Source organism: Carica papaya, chromosome 6 (genome assembly GCF_054855325.1).
Source record: "Carica papaya isolate Zhongbai chromosome 6, ASM5485532v1, whole genome shotgun sequence".
Classification (NCBI taxonomy): Eukaryota; Viridiplantae; Streptophyta; class Magnoliopsida; order Brassicales; family Caricaceae; genus Carica; species Carica papaya.
In genome coordinates this window covers 15,349,515-15,355,514 of record NC_142314.1, presented here as the reverse complement: position 1 = coordinate 15,355,514, position 6,000 = coordinate 15,349,515, and positions in this window count along the sequence as shown.

Here is a 6,000-nt window from a genome sequence, read left to right as displayed (position 1 = left end):
ATTCATAAAAAAATGAATGTTTGGGTAAAGAAATTTAGAAAAAGGAGGAATTTCAGAATTTCTTTTAAAAGGGCAAGATTGCTAAAGGTGTGGTAAACTATAAAAGGTATTGTTACAAAAATTGGTACAAGCTAAGTTATGGGCCATTTGATAATTTAGAAATGAATGGAGAGAAAAATGCGTGTGGTTTAGTAAAATTGAAAGAAATATAAAGCCAATGGATTTATGAAGAAAATAAGAAAGATTTCAAAATCTCTAAAGTGGTAATTATGAACATTAAATATGTGAATGATATGATTTATGTTGGAAATGGAAAATTTGGAATAGTCATACTGAGATAAAAAGGAAATGGATGTTGAAAAAATCTTATGAATTTAGCAACAATTAAGGAGATAAAATAAACAAATAAATTAAAGGGGAGGGTAGATAATTAAGAACACTAAATAAATAAGCAAAGATTTAAAAATAATAAACGATAAGTTTAAGTGGAATTTATTAAAATGAGAACGCAACTAAGTCTAAGGAAAATAAACCAAATGATTGGTTAAAATTAATAGGAAAAGGAAAATCGAATAAGTAAATAACAAAATAAGGTAATTTATATGAAAAGTGGAAATTTGGGAAAAATTAAATCACATGAAAAAGATAATGAATAGTTTATAAAGTAAATCGGATAAATATAGGATTTGGGCTAATAACATTTCAAGTAGGGATTAGATAAAAGAAATAGAGAAGATTAAAGACAAGAGTCCCATATCAAATCAAGTAGATTATAAGAAAATAATTCACAAGTTTCTATGATTTCGTAATATTTGAAATTTTGTGACATTCCATTCCCAGATTCCCTAAAACAATCGTCAACCCATTGAATCACAACATATAGCCAAAAAATTTTATTTAAATGCAGCGGACTGCATAAAAATAAACGTCCCTTAAATTAAAATTTCTAATATAAATTCTATTACATGAGATAGTTGTCCCACATAAAATAAATCTAATTTACAATAATTCCTATCAAGTAACTCTAACCCAAGGTTGGAGTGCTTCTCACAAGATCACTGGCTGCTGACTCTATCAAGGTTACCTAACCTTAAAAGACAATTTAAAATGAGGTGAGTTCTAGACTACTCAGTGAGAAACACAATACTAACAGGGTACCAATAATATTTTAAAAAAAATTTAATGCATTTTAGTGAAAATCCTTTACAAAATGCAATGTGTTATTTTATAAAACCTTTTTGTCAATGAAATAAAAATAGTCAATCAATCAATGCTATACAATTGATCCATCAATCCTAAGTCCACAATCTGTACCTTGCAATTCCCTTCTCTACAATTGATATATGCCATCCCCAATACCATAACTGTTCTCATCTTCCAAACCTTGATACCCCATGTAATTCCATACCAATCAAGCACATGCAAACCTCTACACACGTAGCCGAGACTGACTCTGTCAACTGACTCTAACACTAGACTGACTCACTGACTCTTATTATTTATTAAATTTTTTATATTTAATTATATCTTTAATTAGGTTCATATTGCCAAACATGCATGCACAACTGTTTAATAACTATTTCCAGGGAGGGCAATATGGACATTGACCAAAGCCACGAATGAGGACATCAATAAATTAATAAATACATTAATAGGTGTCAAATACATACAATAGCTCAATCACTCAAGTCGCCATCGCACTATTTCACTCAGTCGCCATAATAAATCTAATGGTTCAATTTTCCATCTCGAAAGCACTAAACACCGGTCCCAAACCTAGGACCCAATAACTAGCATCCACACTCTAATTAAGTCCCAAATCAATCAATACAATATAATCTGGGTCCCATTTAATTATTTATTATTTATAATTTCCTTTCTTGCTCCTAAATCTTCCATTTAATTATTTATATATTTTTTAAATTTTTTTTCTAATTCCCAATTCCTAATTTACCCTCCTAAAGTCCATTTCCTCCTCTCAAAATCCCAAGGCCAGAACCAGCTCACGGATGGGGGAAGAATCCTACAAACCCGCACCCGCAGCTCAAGGCCCATATGTCTGTAAACCCGTGGCTCAAGGCCCATATGTCTGTGCATCCCTCTCGGCACCCATGCGCCTGTCAGAGTGTACGCATGCCTCACAGTGCACGCTATGCATTGTAGCACGATAGAGACATTTGATTTGGCATGTTCAGGCACCCAGACGTGCACCTCGTACGCCATTGTGTACCCACCTTATGCAAGGCACCAATGTGCCACTTGTACTGCTCACTCGGCGCATAGGCGCCCAATAGAGCCATCTGTTTATGTGCAGTGCACTGCACATATGCAGCGAGCCAGATGCATTATCCTGGCACTTTAGTGTGCCCAGGTAGCATCCCGTGCGCGTCCGTTTACATGGCAGATCATATATATGCGCTATTCGGGCACTTTGGCGCCCAAGACATGATATTAAGAGAGCTAGATTGCCTCCATCGACCTCGATGCCTTATCTTTCATTTTTCTTACTCCTAAATGGATTTAATCATATTAGGATAGATTTGCAAACATAAATAACATTAAAAAATCCAGAAAACATCAATTTAAGTCATCAAGACGCATGAACACACGTACCCTTTATTTTTGTTTAAAACCGCACACACATTTGTTGTTTTCACCCAAAAAATTTTGTACATGGATCTAAAAATCCATTGCAAGCATTCATGAGAATATTATAGTTCTTACCTCAATGAGGACCAAATTTAAGCCTAAGTAGATGAGTGAATCATCCCCAATCATCCATTAACTCCTTGTAGCACATTTTGTAAGGTGAGTAAAGCTAGTTAGGTTCGCAATGGCTTTTGTAGCAATCTGGGAAGAATCTACTGTAGGGAATCAATGGAAAATGATCCTAGAACATCAAAGAGTACCTAAGGAATCTTTAACTGAAGGAAAATAGGAACATATGATCGAGAAAAGCAAGAGAAACTTACTCACCTACAGTGGGCCTCTCGGGTTGACAGTAGGGGAGGGAAACTTCTATGTGAAGCTTGTTGCACATTCTAGGCAGCCTAAAATGACTAGAGAAAACACTAAAGAGCAAGATGAACGAAGGAACAATGAGTCTGAAGTGAAGAAGTTCACCTCACACACAAGGAAGCTGAATTTTTTTGTGACAGAGACACACAATGCGTGCTCTGTTTTCGTGTGACATCCCAAATGCTAATTAAGGCATAAGGGTGCCAGACATAGAAATAGATTACGAGTGTGTAATGGATAAATATATGCAGCGGAAAAAATAATTACAAATTCTTTACAAAATATATGAGTTCCGAATTACATATATAACTGAGACAAGAAGTGGCGACAAAATATAAAATAATAAAAATACAAAAGAGGACCACTTCTATCATTATATAAATCAACTCATCAAAGTGCGGAATAAGTCATGCACTCATAAAAATTTATAGATCCACGAGATACTCAAATATTTTAAGGGGTAGGTTAGGGATCGGCTCCTCACTATTTTCCTTATCTGGATGAGGTATGGAAATGAGTGAGTTCCATTTACTCAATAAAGAAAGTAGTATTTAAATAATATTATAAGATTTTAAAAGTGATTAAAAGTACCATCATTACTTACATTCAAGAGTCATATCAGGATTCTTAATTTTGAAAATAATTTTTTTTAAAGAAAACGTCAAATCTATCATGTTAGTAAAATCAATCATGCTAAAGAATAGATAGAGAAAATCAAACAAATCATGATATGCACTATCATTCATTTTATTCTTCGTAAGTCATTCCGAATTCCATCTATTGAGAGCAATACGGATTTCTAACTACCCGTGTGGAATGATCAATTCATTTTATTTATAACAGCAATTTACAGCTTGCCAAACCAACAACACATTTATGGCTTTACAAAAACATGACATGATCTATGACAACGGTCGTGCCAACCACAGTGGTCCTATATGTTAATTATGATCACAGTCGTACTTCACCAAAAGTGACCCCTACAATCATATCACGTCACCACTTTACTTAGAGGGTATGCCATCATCTACAGGGAGCGATCTTCTCACGTCTTTTCAAATCAGATAGGGAGAGAAACAGAAACCTCTCGGAGATAAAAAGCCTAACTAAATATTTTATAAATTATGCATGCCAATACCAATATATATTTCTCATGCCTATACATTATTTCATGCTTAATCATTTTTCTACTATCAATTGCATCACATATCAATATTTATTTCAAGCATTAAATCATTTAAATTACACATGCAAATTATCAAGTTCATAAACGATAATAAAATATGCATTAACACGTAAAATTTACTTTGTTTAGGCATAAACTTTAACCATGCAATCATTAATTTAAACTTTATTAATTTTACTCTAAAAATTCTCTTTAGGATGTTTAAAAATAAATACTAAATTCCTTACCAAAACCTCGATATTTTTTCTATGCTTTTTCTTATTCTCCTAATCTCTCTCTCATTCTCTAGATCACTCCCTCTCTCTCTAAAGTTTTTGGATGATGGAAGAATAGAAATGGAAGCGATGAGAAAATAGTGAAGGGAGGGTCCCTATTTATAGAAAATGGGGACTGTTGGATTTGGGCCAAGTGGTGAAATTTGGCGAAGAGAAAGAAAGTCAATGGGAAAGGTGAGTTGTGATGATTAACAGATGTGATCGACGGATGGATGACGTGATGTGATGGCGGCATAAAAATTGGAGGCATGCCACCTAAACGACAGTGGCAAGCGACACCCAAGGGGGCGGCGGGCGCAGGGCGCTATGCGCAGGCCGACCGCACATACAACACACACACAACGCATGGATCCGCACTTGTCTCTTCATGATGGGGCATGCACCCGCCATGGATGGGACGTGAGCATAGTGCACACGTCCTGTGCTGGTCGTGCGCGTGTCGTGCAGAGCCTGTGCTGGCAAGATTATTCCCGCAGGCGTTCTTGTGGGATTTTTCTACCTTTTTCTCTGTTTTTCCTTGAAATTTATTTAAATAATAAATAAAATATAATTTTTCTATGATGAAATAAAATAATTAATTTCAAGGATTATTTAACCAAATAAAATATAAAATTAAAATACAAAATACGATATGCATCTAGAAAAATTAAAAATACGAAATATTAAGGAGTTTTAAATGGCTTTAGGGCCCAAATAATTATGAGTTCACATTACAAATTAAGTGCGAAGGTTTTCAGGGTGTTACATTCCCCCACTTTAGAAAATTTAGTATCCCAAATTTGTCATGAATAGATCTTGGAACTTCTCTCTCATCTCACTCTTCAACTCCCACGTTGCCTTTTCTGGAGTGTGGTGTTGCCACTGCACCTTCACTATAGGAATCATCTTATTGCGCAAAATCTTGATAGTCAAATCAAAGATTTCTGCAGGGAGCTCCTCATACATCATATTGGCTTGAACCTATATCTCCTAGTGAGGAATGATGTGAGAAGAGTCAGAGTGGTATCTTTTGAGTACAGAGACATTAAAACTATCATGTAGACCCACAAACTCTCGGGGTAGAGCAAGATGGTACGCCACAGATCTAACACGTTTCACTATTTGAAAAGATCCCACATAATGAGGGCTCAACTTTCCTTCTTATCGAATCACATTTTTTCTTTGTAAGGGAAGATCTTAAGGAAGAGTTGATCGCTGACAACAAATTCTAAAGGTTTTCTATGGTTGTTGGCATAAATTTTATGGCGACTTTGAGTGGTGATTAAGTTCCTTCGAATGATAACAACTCTGTTGATAGTGTCTTAGATGTAATCAAGTCCTAAACGTTATTGGTTACTGACTTCATTCTAATAAGTGGGAGAATGGCACAACCTACCGTACAGGACTTCATACGGAGCCATACCGATGCTTGAATGATACCTGTTATTATAAGCAAATTCACATAGGGGAAGATACTCATACCAATTATCACCAAAGTCAAGGATGCAAGCGTGCAACATGTCTTCAAGTGTCTAGATAGTA